We start from the raw sequence: 21,391 nt of genomic DNA on the forward strand, positions 1-21,391 counted from the left end.
TTTTTTAATGTTTATTTAAGTTCCAATTTGAGCAATTCTTTCATTCCAACAAGGGTCCATCTGTCCCGAGATATTTCTACAATATATGCCCTGAAAAATCCTAGGTCTTTAACTGTGTGAGAGGTTCAGGAAACCAAATATTAAAGGAATTACTCTTAAGGATTTTGTTTCATTGGCACATCTCTGAGAATAATGGGAGCATTGACCAGCCTGTGACATTTCCGTGTTCCTGTGCCACTGTGTTTTCCTTTCCTAAGTGAGAAAATGATTCCAGTTCACACAGGAAAATTGCATCGAAGTGTTACTTAACCAAGCCCCCCAAATCACCATGAAACTACCAGTAGAACATATCTGTAATTTAAGTTGCTGAAAATTGAACAAAGAAGATGAACCTAAATCATTACCTTGACAAAACCAACCAGTTTAAGAATATAGTTATCTTTTTAGCAGGTGAGAAGATACTGGTTTATAACTTGAATTACAGTATTGGGAAAAAGAAAAGGCTTACTTACATAAGTACTGTTCAAAATATAGTCATTGAAAACATTGGCAAAGGTTTTAACATTTGGACATTATTGCAGAGATAGCCTGAATTTATGATAAAATGATAGGAAGCCTAACATATGATGGGAATTAGAGAAAACAAAATGAGGGGAGCATGTCTTCACCAAAGTGACCCCCGGTGGTAACAGAGAGACCCAATCTTAGAGACAACAGCAAGGTGGTCACTGTGAGTTATAAGTAGACTCTGTTTGGCTTTCTTACCTTTTATTAGAGTGTTGGAGAGTTTTAAATGAGAAGGAGATCTTTCATATTACATTTGGTTCTCAGTGCAGACATACATTCTAAAACTTCCTTCCGTTTTTTTATTGTTTTCCTGACTCATTGCTATTGCATGTTTTACAGAGCTTTATCCACAGTCTTTTCCTCCTTATAAGAAAATTCAAGTTTAATCTCTTATTTTTTGTTTTTCCTCCATAAAAATTACTGTTTTAGTCCTAAGGGTAAAGCTTCCAACACTGGCATCAACTGAGATGAGTTTGCATCCAGTATGTGTCTTTTCTGTTATCAACATTCTCAGTCTCAGTCAAAACCTTCAATGCTGAGTCCTGGTCACTTGCATGTCAAGTCCCACCAGCCTTTGTCTGAGAATCTTACAGAGATGATATTCCATATCCCAACCATGCTGTGGTCTGCAATTTTCTCACAAAATTTCAACAAAATTCAACGTATAGAAATCATTAATTGAAAGTAAGTCTCTTTAAAGTCTTGTTTTTAAAAAAAAAACTCATTGAAATATGTATATTCTAATCATCCATATGTACTAATTCCTAAAGTAGAATAAAAGTTATACAATAAATAATTATGAATAGCAGAAATTCTATTTATGGAATTAGCAATTCAATTCTACATCATTAATGATTCCAAAGGAAATTTTGTTTTTTGGCAGAGAACTACTAGCAGCGTGGACTGATGGAAGGTGACCAGGTTATGACGGTAGTGCTGGAGAGATATGCCGCCTGTCTGGTCACTTGCCGCTTGACCTTGACTTAGTTACTTTGTTGAGGATTAGTTTCCTCATTGAGAAAAGAGAGATCATGAAACCTACCTTTCTGTAGAGTATTTGTTAAGAAACCTGACCCTGCCACTTACTATATGCATCTTCTAGTTACTTACTTAATATTTCAGTGCCTTAGTCTCCCAGTCTATAAACTGGAGATAACAATAGTAACTAACTCATAAGAGTTGAGAGGATTAAATGAGTTAAGACATGTAAAATACTTAGAATAATGCCTAACACAAGCTAAGCATTGCAGAAGCATTTTTGTTATTATTGTTATTACAGCACTATTACAGCACTGTATTATTGTTATTACAGAATTTATCTTTATCAAATTTACAGGATGGATTATGTTATAGTGACTAGGGAAGAGGAGTCTGGAGCCGGAATACTGTGGTTGTGTCACGTATAAACTGGTTGTATTACTTGTAAGCTCTACCTTAGGAAAGTGGTTTAACCTCTTAGAACTCCACTTTTAGTTACCAAATGCTTAGTTGGTATTCCAGTATGAGTATGATTATCTCATTTTATCCTCCCTATGTCTGTTTGAGCTAAGTATGAATTAATAAGGCCATTTTACAGATGAGAGGACTGAAGCACAGAAAGGTTAAATAACTTACCTAGTATAGATTAGGCTGGTAAATGATAATGATGGGATTTGAATCCAGCTACTTGAGAGCCCAGAGCCCATGATCTATGATATTAATCACGTGTTATACTATCACCAAAGATATTAATACAGTACCCACCTCCTAGTATTGTTGTGAGAATGAAATTAATCCATGTAAAGCATTTAACCCAAAGCCTGGTACACTGAAAATGCTCAAAAATCTTAACTATCTTCAAGGAGTGTGATTATCTTAATAAGGCTTGAACTGTTTAAGGTTGTACCACATGGAGGGCAGTGTTGGTCAGTGGTTAGAAGCGTATATGTGATAACAGATCTGAGTCTAAATACTGTCTCTTCTATTTTCTAACTGTGTAACCTTGGGAAAGTTACTTATTACTTTCCTGTCCCTTTATAAAACAGGTGAAATGGCACTACCTGCCAGTGCTGTTTGTTTCCCTCTTACCTCTCACCTTCAAGTCCTTCCTTTGCACACTGTGCTGCAGTGCTGGGGGTGGAACTCGGCGGACATTCCTCAGACTCGCTTGCTACTGGACTTCCAGTCAGGCTCTGACAGTGGGGGCCCAGCGGGCCGCTGAGAAATGGGATTTGGGTAGAAAGGAGCACCGTCCTATTTTCAGATCCTATCAGCATCTCTTCAGCATCACAGGCAGGTAAGGCTTCAGATTCCAGCTTCTTCTGCTACTCCTAGTACCAGTCATGCCTCTTCCGCCGTTTGAGCATCAGCCATGTACAGCATCCTCCTCTGAACTTTTAAGTTCTACTAATACACGTCTTCCCTTTACTCCCAGCCCGAGGACTGTCAGCCACTTCTTGTGGTTACTAATACCTGAGTTACCTCAGCATGTTCTCTTACTCTTCAATCATCTAATATCCGTGCAACAAATTCCCTGTAAGAAAACCCCCTTGGTTTGAAATATCTAGCATGGTTTTGGTCTTAATGACTGAGACCTGAAGAAAACACTCACTCCTAGGATTCCTATGAGCATCAAACGTGATAATGGTGTGGAAAGCACTTACTCCAGTACCTAGCACAAAGCCAATTTTCAAGACATGATAGTCTCTGACATTATCTGGAAACCAGCTTCTGGAACTTTCAGATGTCAAGATTGGTTCAGGTCCCATAAGCAGTGTAAGCCAGAACCTTCCATACTTTAATGATGAGGATCCAGCTCCCTAGTAACCAGAATGAACACAGACATAGTGCGCAGAAGACCTGGGAATTGGACGCACTGCTGTTGGTCAGTGGTGTTGTGAAAGTTTGCTCTGTATGACAGGTGATCTATAAAAAGCCCATCCTTTTCTTTACTGCAGAAACACAGTATATGAAAGTGAAAAGTCTGTGTGTGTGTGTGTGTGTGTGTGTGGCTACAAATACTCTGGATTTGCAAAAACACCATTTTGCCTGCTAAAATGGCATGTGCTTATTTCACAAGTGATCTATTCTAAAGTGTTGTTAGATGCCTGGACAGGGGACTTTTTGTAAAATACTCGTGAGATGGGCTAATATATTTTATACAGCCTTATAACAGAGCAGTAGAATTGGAAGTAAAAAGCAGAAAGAAGTAAGAAAATAAAATCACAGGAGCATTGGAAGTAAGGAGTGTGATAACATTCACTCCCACTCCCAAAATGCTAATTTTTATTAACCTGCATTTTCATTGTACACTTAATCAGGTGCTGCTTTGCAGTCTATCTTTTGCTATTGTCTTTCATGCTTATTTGATTTTTCACATCTACTCTCCTCTACTCCCTGAGAACAGGGAGCCTCTTTTTCTCTCTCTCTGGGCACCTTGCTTATCTGCAGTAGGAGACCAGTTTAAACCTAAGTGAATATCTATCTACCTGTGAGATTGATATGAAAATTAAATGCTTATAAAAGGCAAGGTATATAAAAGTTAACTGGTTTTCATTACTCCTGTTACTCTTTTGATAAGACTTTCTCCTCTTTCCAAGGCCCATTCCCACTTCCTTGAGTAAGTGCATAGACTCTGACATGACAAGACATGGGTTTGAATCCTAACTCTGTCATTTTCTAGTTAGGTAATCTTGGGTAAATTGCCCAAACTTGCTGTGCCTTAAATGGAGATAATAATAGTATCTACTATACAGAAATTTTGTTAGGATTGAAATAAGATAATTCATATAAAATACTTAAAAAGAGCTTAATAGAAAATGTTCAATAGGCTGGGTGCAGTGGCCCACACCTATAATCCTAGCACTTTGGGAGGCTGAAGAAGGAGAATTACTTGAGGCCAGGAGTTTGAGACCAGCCTGGGGAACACAGTGAGACCCTTTCTCTATAAAAAGTAAAAAAAAAATTAGCTAGGCATGATGGTATATGTCTGTAGTCCCAGCTACTCCCCAGGCAGAGGCAGGAGGATTGCTTGAGGCCAGGAGTTCGAGGTTACAGTGAGCTATGATTGTGCTACTGCACTCCAGCATGGGCAACAGAGGGAGACCCTATCTCTATTTTTTTTCAAAAGGCTCAATAAATATACATTGTTATATATTATTTGTGGCAGTCATTAATGTTATTTATCTATTTGATTTATTTTCCAAGAAAAAAATTCATTTAATTCACTATTCATTAATGAAATTTGCTTAAACATATTATGATTATCTTCTATGCTTGAAATACTATGCTAGGCACCAATGAGTAAGATAGAAATTTGTGTTTTTCCTTATGGAGCTTAGAATCTAGTAGGAGATAAAGACAACCTACGGGTAATTAGTAGGACAATTACCATGATTAGGCTTGACCTTTGGCTTGTTCATCTCCGCCCTGTATGGGCAGTCACAAAATCCTTTCCAAACAAAGTAAAGAGATATTTTCTTTAAAGTATTTCAAATCCTCTCCTTTGCACCTCCCTTATCCTGTAGTTTGTCACTTTGTGTCTATTATCACAACAGCCTTTTAGTTAGTGTCCATGCCCATAGTATTTTCGCCTTCATTCCCTTCCTGCACGGCCACATTCATCTTCTTTAAACACTGCTTTCATCATGTCACCGCTCTGTTCAGTAACTTTAAATAGCTCACTCATTCCTCCTCTATCAAGTCTAAACTTATCTGCTAACTTACAAGACCACCCACCGTTTGTCCCCAACTTAACCATATAATCACTTTTTCCACCTCTCTTTAGGGCATAGCAGCTGCTGTATGGTAGATAGAATCTGCTTGGTGGGGACATTAAATCTTACCTCCAGACTTACCGTGATTGTCATAGAAATGGCTAACCTTTAAGTGCTTAAGATGTGCTAGGTATTGTACTACCTGTTTTCCACAGTTTAACTTGTCTAAAAGTGAGACTCTTCGTAAACATTATGATCCTGATTCACAAATGAGACGTATTCTAAGAAGTTAAGGAATCGGGTTATGGAATTCAGGATCCACACACATGTCTGTTTCACCTCAAATTTCTTGTTCTTTTCACTGTGCCCTCACTCCATGCTGCTCACGTGACCCAGAATGTCTTTCTCCTCATTCTATCAATCCATAACCTTAACTTATCTCCACCAACTAAGTGCTACTTCAAGTCCTACATCCTTTGGAAAATCTCTAATTCTTCCCGCCTTCATTGATTTCCTTCATCTTTTCTTTTTTTTTTTTTTTTTTTTTTTTTTTTTTGAGACAGAGTCTCACTCTGTTGCCCAGGCTAGAGTGAGTGCCATGGCGTCAGCCTAGCTCACAGCAACCTCAAACTCCTGAGCTCAGGCGATCCTCCTGTCTCAGTCTCCCGAGTAGCTGGGACTACAGGCATGCACCACCATGCCCGGCTAATTTTTTTCTATATATATTTTTTAGCTGTCCATATAATGTCTTTCTATTTTTAGTAGGGATGGGGTCTCGCTCTTGCTCAGGCTGGTCTCGAACTCCTGAGCTCAAACAATCCACCCACCTCGGCCTCCCAGAGTGCTAGGATTACAGGCGTGAGCCACCGCGCCCGGCCTTCCTTCATCTTTTAACTCCAGAGATACTAACTTTTACACTTGCTTTGTGTTCTATTATTCTGTATGTGCCAGTCTTCTTTCCCCAGCTACATTGTAGATACCTTAAGGGCAAGGACCTTGTATAAAACTCAGATGAGCTGCATTTTTCTGAGCATTGGGTGGGTACATAATGTATACTTGTTGATAGGATTAATTGTCACGCTTAGCTTTTGAGCTATCTTGTTATCTTGGGTCCAAATGGTCAGTACAGGAAAAAGTCAAGAGTAAGCCTTAATTCAATTTTTTTAAAAAATTAAGACAGCTTACAAGAGATATGAGAAATATAGCAAGAGAGTATACATTAAAATCAAAGAAAATAGAAAAATAAAGGTGGGGATAATGTTGCTTAGAATGTGACATAAAGCATGTAACATAATGCTAGAGGTAGGCTCTGCTTCCTAGCAGTCAAAGGTAAGAAACAGGAGTCTTCTCTCTCTTACAAAATTTAGAGTCCATGAGATAAAAACAAATCAATTGCTCATAAGCAATAAATCTATTTTTGGTATCAAGACCAGACAGAAACTTCTCCCCATGGGTTCTCATTAAGAGGAAATGGCATAAAGTAGTGAACAACAACACCCTTGCTGACCTCATTACAGTAGTTACAATGAGGAGTTTCATAGGAATTTTTCTTATAATGACCCTCAGTCTAGCCAATGACATCATAGCAACAAAGTGAAATACCTTAAGAACAATTCTTCAGGTGGGAAGCAGGGCACACTTTGTGATGTAGACCCCAAGAAACGCAGCCAGTAGAAAGGCTGAGGGATTAGCCCTCAAGGAAGGTGGTGGTCCAAATCAATGCTCCAGGGTTCTGGAGGCTCAGGTATAGAAGCAGGAGGATAGCACACATCCAGGAGGGTCAGATATGGGAGGTCTGGGCTGTTTTTATAGTCATTTTTCAGGTATTTTCTAGTCTCTTGATTCTACTTGGGGGTCTGTCTGGGTTTTGGTGGAAATTTAGGCTGTGGCTTGGGCGAGAGTGGAAGGGATTCTCCCTGATGGGAACTAGGCAGGCCCTTAGTCATCAAGCTGAGGTTATAGGCACAGTTCTTGTTTTGGCTGAAAACAGAAGTACTAATCAAGAAACCAAAGCTAACATCAGCCATATGCATGGAGTTAGGGCAGGGATGGTGGAAGATGTGGAATTAGCTTAACAGACTTAGGGGTGTGTCTGCTCAGTTGCTCAGTCAAGACACACCAAATGTCAGGATTAGTGAGGATGGAGCTGGAAATATACCTATACAAGGCTTTGTTCTCATTGGCTCAACAGTGGTCCTCAGTGTGTTGGATATAATCACCTGGGGGCGGGCGGGGGGCGGGGGTCTTGTCAGCCTGCACATCCCCGTGCTAGAGCCAGGACCTCCTGAGTCAGTATCTTTGGCATAAGTCTTAGGCAGCTCAATGTTTAATAAACTCCCCAAGTGATTCTCATATAGCCTAAAACTTGAGAACTACTGCATAAGGGACTAAGTGGGGCTGAACCTTCAGGTTTGAGGTATAAATATCTGCTCTCAGGCTGACTTGGAGCTGACATTGGACACAGAGCAATTTTAGTGGGACTTAGAGGATTAGATACCATTAAATTTTTTATACAGCACAGAATGATGAAGTGGCTCGGAACAAGTCATTGAATTGAAAAGGGGATTTTTATGAGAGAAGTGCAGACAGGGAAATTTAGAAGTCCTCTCAATAATGAGAGAAGGTACAAATTTAATGAATGGGGAATTTTTAATATGAGCTAGCAGCACGCCCTGCCATTTACCTTCTTGGGAGGCAGCTCTGAGAGCATCTGAGAAGTTTTATTTTGGGAGAAGGGGAATCAAGAGTGGCTGTATATACAGCTAGAGAAATAATAACTTGGCAGTGGATGAAAACAAAACCATGGGTTGCTGTAACAAGCAGAGTGGCTGGGCACTCTGATTCCAGAATGTTCTCTTCTGGTTCTGGATACAGTTTTACCAGCATGAGCACAAAGATCCAGGGCACGCAGTGCACATTTCCCTTTGTCTTGACAGGTAATGGGGAATCATGACAAGCTTTGTTTGTGTTAGACTCAAAAGTAGTTGTTTTGACTGCAAGATTGCAGCTGTCTTTGGTGATGAGGAACTCAACCTACCCTGCTGCTTGTTGTGCTATTGTTTCATTTGTTTGTTGTAGTGATTTTAAATAGAGAAAGAAAGGAATTGGGGAAAACGTTTGAACCAAAACAATCAGGCAACTTCAATAATGAAATGGTACCCAGGCTTTTGCAATAGTAAATCTATGTAATTCCACTGCTAATGGAATCCTCGCTATAGGGATTCATGGAGCCTATTTTATCGGCTCAGTGGGGTTCAATGCCTCTCTACTCTGAAGGGAAAAAGGCAGAATTATCACCAGGATAATGAAAAACACCCCTCCCACGTTTATAGGGTGTTTTATTAAAAGCATGTTGCTTTGCTCTCATATCCCAGTTGCAATATGTGAGTATAAAGTGCTAGAATAGCTCTCAAGGGAAACACTTTCTTTTGTGCTAATTTAAAATTCCTCAAGGAGCATGCAGTCAGGTGTGATGTTAATATTTTGTGTTTTTGCTACCTGAGATTTTCATAAAGCAGCTGGTAGGTGCAGTAAAGGATCAACTGAGTTTTGGAGCCACCCGACCAGGGCCAACAGTTTATTATGACTTGCTCTAGGAACCATTCTTTACTTTCCGGATATCCCACACTCTCAAGTTTATTTTCTTTTGTCATTAATCATTAAGGAATTCTAATTAGTGTTTCTATTGTGATTGGGCCAATAACATTTCATTTCTTAGTCTGTTAATAATCATATTTTACTTTTTATAAATTAATTTTCCATTTTTTCAATGGAATTTTCACATTTTATTCCTAGTTTCTGAAAATTTTAACCCAATGTTGTTTTTTGTAAACTCCACTGTTAGTTCCTTTTAATTAGCATTTCATTCTCCAGCTCATCTCCAGCCTAATTCTGTCAAAACTTTAGGGCCCGTGTTAAGTTCTAAGACAATTAATTCCTACCACAGCATGTAGTCTAGTAGAGGAGATAGACTTATAAAGAAATAGTTTCAATATAATGTGATAAGGATAATAATAGAGGTGTTTGAAGAGACAAGTACAATTGAGAAAAGTTCCATTTGAATTGGATCTTAAAGGATGGTGTGGAAATTTACCAGACGTCGAAGGGAAAGGTACTTATGCCAGGGAGAGAGACCTACATGTACAAGGGCATGGAGTCGTGGAAGAACACAGTGTTTGCTCTGTTCAGAGACTGGTGGGTAGTTCCAGGCCTGTGAAGTGGGGGCCGAAGGGCTAAAGACAAGGCCAGAAATGTAGGATCCAAATTGTGAAGGGCTTTATGGTGTGCAAACTTGGGCTTGGACTTTATCCTTGCGGGTATTGATAGGGCTGTCAATGGCTTCTAAATAGGGAGACAGTATTTTAAAGAGCTTCTTAGAAGATTACTCTGGCAGAAGTATGTGGAATGATTTTCAGTGGACCAGACTAGAAGCAGGAAGATTAGTTAAGTGTTTATCACAATAGTTCTGAGAAGGGCTGAGAGGAACTACAAGTTGGGCTGAGATCCTTGGGATGGAGAAACCTTGCTAAGTAAAGAGTAAATGAACTTATTATCAATAATTGCCTGTTTGAAGCAGAGAAGAGGAGAGGAAGAGAACACCGTGAGTCTGAGATTTCTAACTTAGGGAGCTGGCCGGTGCTGTGTCAACTCAGGCAGGGCATATGTGAGGAGAAGGCTGTACTCTGCTGCCCAGGCTGGAGTGTAGCGACCTGATCATAGCTCACTGTAGCCTTGAACTCCTAGGCACAAGCAATCCTGCTGCCTCAGCCTTCTGGGTAGCTGGGACTACAGGTGTGTGCCACCATACCTAGCTGATATTTTATTTTCATTTTTTAAGAGATAGGGTCTTGCTATGTTGCCCAGGCTGGTCTAAAACTCCTGGCATCAAGCAATCCTCCTGCCTCAGCCTCCCTAGTCTCTGGGATTACATGCATGAGCCACCATGCCAGGCTCTATTTATTTACTTTTTAATGACAAGAAGTTAATAAATTCAGTTTTAGAATGATGAGAACCAAGTACCTCTGGGTATCCAAGTAGAGATATCTAGTATTTAGTTAGGTAAAGAGGCCTGGAGCTCAGAAAGAAAGTTGGGACAGGGGACTTGGTTTAGGAATGTGGGGACTTATTGGCCTGCAAGAATTATGACTTTATAATACTATTGACATAACCTATTTGTGCAGCTTTATTACATATGTGGCTCATTTAGAGATTCTATCCTAATAATTTTTAAGTTATTTTTACATTTTCTGCTGCTGGGGCAGATCTACCCTATGCTATACTTATATTTCTGTACTTTTTCAGCCCAAATGAAGTAGAAAGAAACCTGTCAATTTATCTTTTTTCCAATGTTATTCTATTGAATATTCAACAAGGTAAAATGGCCAGAACTTGGACTTGGGAGTCCGGTAGTCTTTGGGACTTTTCTTATCTTCTGCCTGAAACAATACAATTGCATCCTTCCCTCTCCCTCCCCAAGTTAGACTTAGCTCTGTGACTATCTTCTAGCTCTTGAAATGTGAGTAGACAGACCATATCTTTCCAGGCAGACGCTTTAGGAGTTAGTTTGTGACTCCCCATTTCCCCCCTTTTCTGCCTCTGCAGCATTGGAGATAGGATCCCCGTCAACAAGGAGTGTTGAGTGGCTGCAATGAGCAGAGTTCCCCATGTGACCCACCTTAGGCAGTGTGAGTTGGAGATACGGTTTGCTGGGTTGAGCCACTGAGATTGTCATTGTTGTTCTCAAAGCATAAACCAGCCCATTGGAATGGTAAAGAGCTAACCAGACACGAGCTCAAGTCCTTGCTGTTACTAATTAACTAACTGTAAGCAAGTTATACAACTTCTTTGAGCCCCAGTTTCTTCATTTTGGGGATGTGAACAATGACACTGAATTTGCTGGAACTCTGAGAATTAGAGACAAGGTATACAAAAGCACCTTGCAAATAGTAGCCATTCACTGCAAAACAGTTGTTATTACAGTATCCATCCATCTTTTTAACTAGTTACTCAATTTTTATATATCGACTTTGTAATACCTTATAGTGGCTGTCTTTCTCAGATTTGTGTTGTACTCAGACTTGCTGAACAGGTTATCTATGTGTTTATCTGAGCAATAGCTTAACAAAGGGAAACGAGATAGGGCCAGGGATAGGACCAGGTGGTCATGTCAACATAGATCTTCTCACAGGTAACATTAATGGATTGTCTTTAGATAGAGTTGTACAATTAATTTGCCTTGTAGTAGCCCCAAATTCTTCATCTTGTCCCTGAGGTTATACAGCTTTTTTTCAGAGTTACCCTATAAAAGGGCTACTTAGCCAGTTACTTTGCTAAGACTGCATATGAGATAATCACATCTGCTTCTCAAACATTGGTACACTATGTGTTTACTGATATTTTGGCTTTTTTCCCCCTCAAGAAAGCTTATTGTTCTGTATATTCTGAAGTACACAGATGGTTTCTGAACCATTCTCTTTGCTTCCAGTGTAATCCTACACCAAAACTTCGATCACGCTGCCATCATAGAGTTATCTTCCTAAGTTATCCTTCTGTTATGATCTGATTATCTGCTTATACCACCTGCCTTATTTAAAACTCTCCATTGGCCCCACAAGACCAATGCCCAAAGGATAAAGCTTATGGAAGATTTTATCCATTTGATTATCAACTGAAAATTTAAATTTACTAATGAAAAAATGTCCACTATACCCTTGATCTGTGCAGGTGACAAATTCAACACTTAGAAAAATGGAAGAAAGGATGATAGGAATTACATCTCATAACTTCATTTTGAAAAACAAAAATTGGTTGGTATCGTGGAAGAGATGGGAAGTTCAGGACAAAGTGACCTTAGGTAGTATAGAAATAAAACTAAGGAAAGACTAGAGGGTGAATAAGGCAAATGTAATTCTAGAATAGGAGAAAGAAAGGGTAACTTTCAGAGTTAGGTTTGATATAGAAGGAAATATCACATCCAGTGATGGTGTAGTTAAGCCGTAAAGCTTATTTATTCTAGGGATGGTTCAGTCTAGAAATATATTTAGATTCTAAATAGGTTTTGATAGATTTACAAATACATCAATAATGTACAATGGAGGGCAGGACAGGTCATAGGAACATGAATATGATATTTGAGGGGAAGTTTGGGTGGCCTTTTATTCTAAGAGGGAACTTATGTTGCAGGGTTTAGGAGCTTGAGCAAGTTTGGCCATTCTTTTGTTCTATTTATATTTATAAGGGTTGTCATAGTCCAATTACTCATAGGAACAAATAGCTATAGGTTCACCAGAGCCTTAGATGACAAAATCATTTTCATATATATATATATATATATATATATATATACACATATACATGTGAAATATTATATATGTGAAAATAAATGTATACATTGTGTGTATATATTAAAATGTATATATACCTTGACATTGTGAAACTCATAATTATAAAACATTTTAACATTTTTAGGAATGAAGCACAGACTTCTTTTACTCTGCATGAAGAAAACTGGAGAATGTTAAAAGTCATAGGTTTGAAAATATTCGATTAAAAGTGTGTTTTCTTTAAAATCTCTCTCTCAGTTGAGGTGACAGTAGCTGTCCCCACACCCCATCCCCTAGGTAGCCAAATTAATTGGGAAGAGGAAGAATGTGTGCACTGGAGTAGAGGCTCACACACGATCACAGTGCCCTTGGCAGCACCCTGTTGTGCCCTCCTGTCCCACCTGTGTGATGGCCTTTCAGAAATGACAAATCGTTTCTCTGGTTTCTTTAGGTGAAAAGACTGAAATGGCAATTAAAGAGGCATCCTAGGTTTAAAAAAAAGTAACTATAACTTCATAATTTTATTTTCCTAGCATCTGTTCTATTCAAGCCAAGCCTACTGTGGTGATCTTCATCGAGACAATTCAGGGGTTTCCTAGCAACCAAGTTTCCTGTGGTTTCCTTGGTTATAAGCAATGACATAACTCTTGTGGGCAACTTCAAAAGCACAGAAGAAAGCCCTCCTAAAGAATGAGGTTCCAAAAAAATCAGGTTACTGCTCGCTGAGTGTCTCTGTTTATAATGAAGAAATTTCTTGTCACAGGCATTAATAACACTAATAAATGATTATGTGGAAATTGCAAAGTAAAATTGCATGTTAGATTATATGTTCTTTTTCATTGCCTTTGTCATGTGCCTGGTCCTAATATGTCTTCTGAAACTGGAATCCTTCTTTCAATCTCTTCTAATTGATTGTTATCCTTACATCTATCTAGTGGTTGAAATTTAGACACTTTCTTAAAACAAATCACAAGTGGTCATTTATGAATACAGCAGAGTTGTAGTTGCTCAGGAATAAGAACCAATAATACTGCCTTTCTTAAGCTTCTCAAAAGAAGATAGACAAATGGCCAACAAACATATGAAAAAATGCTTACTGTTGCTAATCATCAGGGGAATGCAAATCAAAACCACAATGAGATATCGCCTTACCCCAGTCAAAATGGCTTTTATTAAAAAGCCCTAAAACAATAGATGCTGATGTGGATGCAGAGAAAAAGGAATGCTTATCCACTGTTGGTGGGACTGCAAAATAGTACAACCTCTATGGAAACAGTACAGAGATGCCTCAAAGAACAAAGTTGACCTACCATTTGATCCAGCAATCCCACTACTGGGTATTTACCCAGAAAAAAATAAATCATTTTATCAAAAAGACACCTGCAATTGAATGTTTATTGCAGCACAATTCACAATTGCAAAGATGTGGAATCAACCCAAGTGCCCATCAGTTCATGAGTGGATTAACAAAATGTATATGTATACCATGGAGTACTACTCAGCCACAAAGAAGGATGAAATAATGCCTTTTGCAACAATTTGGATGGAATGGAGACCATTATCCTAAGTGAAGTATCTAAATAATGAAAAAACAAACACCACATGTATGCACTATCAAATTGGAACTAACTGATGAGCACACATGTGCATAGAGGGAACTAAATCTCAAAGGAAATCAAGCAGGGGGGAGGGGGGCAGTGGGAATGAGTGAAAACCTACCTAAGGGGTACAATGAACACTATCCGGGTGATGGGCATACTTTTAACCCCGACTTGAGCATTACAAAAGTGATCCATGTAACCAAAAACATTTGTGCCCCCATAATGCTTTGAAATTTTAAAAAAGTATGTTTTAGAGGCTTAGATGGTAATGTCAAGGGCTTCTGGTGGAGTCCATTCAATCAGTGGTAACTTACACTGACTGGTAACTTTTCAGTGCCAGCATTAACTACTTCTACCTAGTTTTTTCCTTCGACATTCATAAAGAAAAACTACATTGGGTAACTGTAATCTCTGATGATATATCTAAAAATCTATAAGATGCCAACAGAAGAAGGAAATAGAAACTTACACAATTAAGACTAAAATTTGTGCTACATAGACTATGCGTCCTTGCATCTTCAGTGGTTATCATAGAATGTGGCTTGTGATAAATATCAAAGATGGAATTAATGAATAACCAGGTATCAACAGCTCCTTTAGTTTTTCCAGTGGAAATCAGGATTTAGTATGAGTCTCACCACTGGACACTTTAGATTTTACAATGTTTGCTGCTGAGTTTTATTGGTTTTTTTTTTTTTTTTAATAGTGATTGATTTTGTTCTGGCACAGTTGGGCTACTTGGAATCAGTTTGATTCTTCTGAAGCTTGCTTTTAAATTTTATTAGACTAGGTCCAGAGTAGCAGTTAGTCTAGGGCTAATTAATTTTTATTACTATGGTGATACCTATATGATAATTCTTATGGATGCTCCATGTAATCGCACTGGCTGGTAGAACCATGAATTACGATTAACTCTACATGTGCTGTGAGAATTGTTCAGACTGAGGTTCTTTCTTCAGCACTGGATAGCTTTCTTTCACACTGTTGCGTACCAGAATTCAGCCAGACTCCAGGGGATTTCTCAGCAGATTGCCAGAGCACTACCTCTGTGCAGCTCCCTCGTCTCTGGTATTTAGTCTTGCAGCCTCTAACCCCCTTGTCCTCCCTAAATTCTGATATCTTTCTTAACTCAGCACGAATGCTGGTATCTGTCTGGGTTCCCCTTCTCTGAACAGCCGCCTAGCAATTGCCTACAGTCTGTACACTGGACATTCATTGAACCCACCTTCTTTCTTTACTTTCTTTCAGGAATCACAATCCATTGTTTCATTGATTTTGTTCAGTTTTCAAGTTATTTAAAGTGGGAGGGTTAATCTGGTTCATTATTCCATCATGGCCAAAAGCATAAGGCTAAATACTTTCAAATAAAATACCATCTTAAATAAAATACCAAGCATAAGGGTAAATACTTTCAAATCAAATACCATCTTTGAAATCTGCACGTTACATAGGCAGCCTGAGTTTTTGCTTTACGTCAACGGTTAAAAATATCAGCACTCCATGTGGTTCTTCAAGAGGTTAGTTTTAAATTTTTGCTCCCTAGCTTCCAAGAAAAGCTCAGGTAAGAATGTTAACACTTTATCATTCAAGAAAGGAAGTCTACAGACTATAATGAACATGTCTGTTTCAAATTTCTAAGACTTCATTTCTATGTCAAATTAGAGCATTAAAAAGCACTTTAATTGGAGTACTTTCCTTTAACACTCCCATAAATGGCTTCACTCAGCTATTTTTTAATAATGTGCTTTTAGCTTTCACTAAGGCCATATAAAAACATATCACACCTTCTGTCCACACACACGCATGCACACAGACACACACACACAAACATGGACACAATGACAATTGAATTCCCATGACACATCTCCCATCAGTTCCCACAACCAAATCTAATTCTCAGATTTTTTGTTCTTGGCTTGCTAAAAATCTTGAAAATTTTGAAGTAATAAGTTAATAGATGCCACTTAATGTATTTTTGATATTTTTAACTCATTTCAACTTTGTTGTTCTAACTCATTTTTCTTTATGTGATTATGATTTTTAATAGCAGAGTATAAATTTTAAGACAAAAAATGAATAAAATCTGGTTTTCTGCTGTGACAATGATGGCCACATAGGTAGTATTCAGTAAACCCTGGTAAAATGGATGTACGTTGCTGATAGACTTAAGCTAGTGGACATATCCTTTCTTCTTTTCTCGAATACTGAAGTGAGCAGGAAGTGGGTTAAAGTCAGTGTACCCAAGTCCCAAACACATATTGGCACCTACATTGTGCAACATATTGTGGTGGGTGCTAGCAAATAAGTTGACAGAGATGTGGTCTCTGTCCTCACGGAGCAATCGCACTAGAACTCTATTCCATGTTGATGCAGTGAGAACAGATTCCTTCCTCTTCCTGAAATGTTCCCTTTCCCTATAATAAACCTCACCAGATAATCTCCCATCTTGTTCTTTACTTCATTCAAGCTCTTGTTTAAGTGTCACTTTGTCAAAGAAGTCATCCCTGGCCATTTTTCCTAAAATACAACTACCTCTTTACACTTTACTCTCTTACTCTGCCTTATTTTTCTTCATATCTTTTGTCATAATCTGATATATTCTGTATTTATATTTTAATTTTCCCTCTCCCCCTCACTTCAAAGTAAGCTCTGTGAGGGGAGGGATTTTGGCTGGTGTGTTCATCACAGCACCCATAAGTACTGGAACAGTGCCTAGCACAAGTAAGTGCTTAATAAATATTTGCTTAATCAATCAATTAATGAATAAAAATGAATTCTCTGTTATTAATCTGATCCTATACATGTTTAAATTGAACCAGGGATGGGGAACCTGTGGCCCTCTAGATCCCCAAGTGTGGCCCCTGAACTGAATCCAAACTTCACAGAACAAATTCCTTTAGTAAAAGGATTTGTTCTGTAAAATCTGGATTAAGTCAAAAGGCTGCACTCAAGGATCCAGAAGGCCACATGTGGCCCCAAGGCCAGCCTGAACTATTTGTACCGTGCTAGCACTCCTGGCCAGTTGGATCAGGACTCATCAAGAATGTCTTCCAGTCTTGCTGTCCTTGTGAGGAGGTTATTCCATGCGGACAGTTTAATCACACATAATCCCCAAAATTATTACTGAATCAAGATGCCTAAAACTTTTGCTATTATCTATCCACAGCTAAGCTAACAATAAGCTTTCAAATTTTTAACCTTTTGATTTTCATAGTTAATGTAAATAGACCCCAGTAATTTTATATAATTTATATAATAAGATCTTTTAGAGTTTTGTTTTTTGTTTGTTTTTAAGAAAAAGTTTTCCACATTGTACTAGTACTCTGCTTTGAATATGGGATTTCGTTATCGTGTTTTCAGAGAGAATAGATGTGTCTACCTAAATATGCTTTATTTTGAAATGTTATGAAAATGTAATGAGTCCCAGACAGTGTAAATTTTGTAAATCAGAATTTGTCATTCTAGCAGCACATGAGAAATACTGGAATTCATTTCGCTGTGAGTATAACTGCTGAAGTGAGCAGTATTGTTGCACTTAGAGTCTTTGATATTTTCAAAGACCATTATGGCCTTTTAATCATATAATTTGGACTTATGAGAAAATCTTGGGGGTTATCATAAAATCCTAACGGATACCTTCTGTTAAAATTCCTGCAAAATATATCTCTTTTCCTGTACTTTGATTTGACTTCTATGTTTATTTAATAAAATAAAGCAAACAAGTATCTTTTATCATTAGGAAAAAACAAAAACAAAAATAGAAGGGATCTGCAAGATCATTTACATCTACTTCTTCATTTTATGGTTGAAAAAACTGAGACTCACTTTCCTGAGTCAGAAAATGACTTTCTCAACAACACGAGGTTAATGGTGGCCAGAATCAGAAATCAGAAACCTATTGTGTTAGCTTGACTAGCACACCAAGCCTCTTTAGCTCCAAATACTTTATATACCTTAAATATTGTTTCAATAGTAAAATTTTCTTCCTAGAGGTAGATATGCCAAAGAATATGCCACAGTCTACTTTTAAGGAAATTAATTATATAAAAGGAAGGATCCTATGGTTATTTATGCATATAATATTTTAAAAACCAATAAATTCAGCATTATTGTTAGCAATAGAGTACAATCACTTTGCCTCCCTAGGAGTATTTAGTTTAGTTGTAGGACTGCATTGTAGACATATTTTTAAATTGTTGATTTTTTTTTTTTTTTTTTTTTTTTGAGACAGAGTCTCACTCTGTTGCCCAGGCTAGAGTGAGTGCCGTGGCGTCAGCCTAGCTCACAGCAACCTCAAACTCCTGAGCTCAAGCGATCCCCTGTCTCAGCCTCCCGAGTAGCTGGGACTACAGGCATGCGCCACCATGCCCGGCTAATTTTTTCTATATATATATTTTAGTTGTCCATATAATTTCTTTCTATTTTTAGTAGAGACGGGGTCTCGCTCTTGCTCAGGCTGATCTCGAACTCCTGACCTCGAGCGATCCACCCGCCTCGGCCTCCCAGAGTGCTAGGATTACAGGTGTGAGCCACCGCGCCCAGCCTAAATTGTTGATTTTGTTAAAAATTAGCATCTGCTGCTAAAGAATCACCATGATTCCTCACCAAAAGGTTAAAATGAGTTGTTGATCTTATTAAGCATTATGAAGTAAGAGAAATCATGCCTTATATAAATTTCTTCACATTGCTTCACCCTTCTCTATATTTTTAGGAAGTTCAAGGACCTGAGACAAAGCTGATGCTGAATGTGTCTCTCCAAAGGGTTGGAACTTTAAAATATTTTGTCAGTTTCCTTTCATTGGATTTCCTTTTCTTACTCTGATACTTATTTTGTGTCTTAAACTTCTAATATGGAGCCAATATATCTGCCACTGAAAAAAGGTCTTATAGTTTCTCTTTTAGTGAAGCTGAATATTTTTCCATACATGTTGATAGTGATACAGTATAGACATTGATTTAGCATGATAACACTCTGAAAGTTGCCTTGACTTTCCTAATGAAGATCATGGCAACCTTTTTACCATACTTGTAGTTTTCAGTATAGTATGAAACGCACAGGAAAAAAAAAACCAACCAAGTAAATATAAATAAATAAATAACATACTATAACTCCATAATATTGAGTTAGTATGATAACCCTTATGCAAAAAAATAGCTATAGATATTTTCCCCTGTGCAATCTGTCAAAACATTTTGGGCTTCCATGTGGTCTGTGAGTGAAATTTAATTTTCATTACAAAATCTGTTTATACTAAAGCATATGCTCCATTACTTTCCAGGAAATATGAAGTCATAGCCCACTGTGAATGCATATAAAGCATACCAAGCATATACCAATGAAATTAAGATTAAGAAACATCATTAATTATTTTCAATGTGCACCTGAAATGATAAAAGCACAATAATGAACTTGGGTTGTTGATATCAATCCATTTCCCAATATTTATTATGAGTTATGCACATCTTTCCAGTGGTGACAACTTCTCCATGAGAAAATGCCACACACAAAGGATCTCCTTTAGCCCTCTCCAGAAGAGGAGAAGTGGAAACACAAGAAGTGTCTGATGCAGAGCCCCAATTCCTACTTCATGGATGTGAAATGCTCAGGATGCTGTAAAAGCACCAAGGTCTTTAGCCATGTACAAATAGTAGTTTTGTGTGTTAGTTGCTCTACTCTCCTTTGCCAGCCTACAGGAAGAAAAGCAAGGCTTACAGAAGGATATTCCTTCAGAAGGAAACAGCACTAAAAGTACTCTGAATTAAGATGAATGGGAAACCATGCCAATAAACACATTTTGGATAAAAAAAAAATTATTACATATGATGAGCTTAAAAGCTATTTTGATTTTTGCACTTAGAAAATGTTTTCAGTTGTTCACATGATTTAGAAAACAGCAAAAAATACCTGCCTTCCCATGAGATTTTTCACGGTAAGTCCAGCATGATGACTAAAAAGGCTTTTTATTTGATAGCGTCCTTGCTGCAGGAAATAATATATTTTCATGTAGATATATTCATTTCCAGGCAGAACACCAAGTTATTTTCCAGTGTTTTTCCCTTTAGGAGCTTTCGTGATTCTAAACCTTTTATGAGATAGATAAAGCAAGTCTTTCTGAAGACAAATTGGATCCTGTAGAATGTGAAACTATTCTAAGCTACCAGGTGTATATGATCAGTCTCAGTTGTGTAAGCATCAACATAGGACAATAAAAGCTATTTTGAAGCTTTTATTGATGTGAAGTAAATGTCAATATAAAACAATGGAACAACAAATCTCACACATTATAGTGAAATTAGAGTTAAGATATTTCATTTAAATTTTTTAAAAATGAAACATTTATTTTTTTAATTCATCATTTAAATTGATAAATAAAAGTTGTATATATTTATGGTGTACAGCAGAATGTTTTGATATATGTATCCATTACCTCACACACCTACCTTTTTGTTGTGATGAGAACTTTAAAAATCTACTCTCTGAGCAATTTTCAAGTATGCAGTATATTGTTATTAACTACAGTCACCATGTTGGACAATAGATCTCCTGAAGTTATTGCTCTTTTTTGATTAAAATTTTGTATACTTTGACCAAAGTCACCCCAAACTCATTCACCCATCCCAGCCCCTGATAACCATTTCTGCCTCCATGAGTTTGATTTTTTTTTTAATTCCATGTATTAGTGACATCATTCAGCATTTGTCTTTCTGTGTCTGGTTTAGTTCACTTAGCGTAATGTCCTCCAAGTTCATCCAAATGGATTAAAGACTTAAGCATAAGACCTGAAACTCTAAAACTATTAGAAAAAAACACAGGGAAAAAGCTTCTTGACATTGGTCTGGGCAAAGATTTTTTTGTATATGATCATAAAAGTGCAAGCAACAAAGGTAAAAATAGACAAATGGGATTGCATCAAGCTTCTGGGCAGCAAAGGAAACAATCAATAGAATAAAAAGACAACCTACAGAATGGGAGAAAGTATTTGCAAACCATACATTTAATAAGAGATTAATGTCCAAAATAAATAAGGAACTCAAACAACTCAGTAGCAAGAAAACAAATAACCCAATTAAAAAATGGGCAAAGGACCTGAAAAGACATACAAATGGCCAATAGATATACGAAAAAGGATCAATATCACTAATGACCAGGAAAATATACATTCATTTTAATGTCTTTTATTAATGATATTATGGTGTCCATATATAT

The 21,391-nt window shown here is 37.7% G+C and overlaps 1 protein-coding gene and 1 pseudogene across 4 annotated transcripts in view; both read left to right on the forward strand.

Annotated features, from left to right (window-relative positions):
- The window catches only part of PDE4B (phosphodiesterase 4B), a 502,155-nt gene that overhangs the window by 244,710 nt on the left and 236,054 nt on the right, over nucleotides 1-21,391 (forward strand). The gene's annotated exons all lie outside the window — the stretch shown is intronic.
- On the forward strand, nucleotides 19,680-19,931 carry LOC138389583 (small ribosomal subunit protein eS27-like; annotated as a pseudogene).

This window comes from Eulemur rufifrons, chromosome 8 (genome assembly GCF_041146395.1).
Source record: "Eulemur rufifrons isolate Redbay chromosome 8, OSU_ERuf_1, whole genome shotgun sequence".
In the NCBI taxonomy this organism is placed as follows: domain Eukaryota; kingdom Metazoa; phylum Chordata; class Mammalia; order Primates; family Lemuridae; genus Eulemur; species Eulemur rufifrons.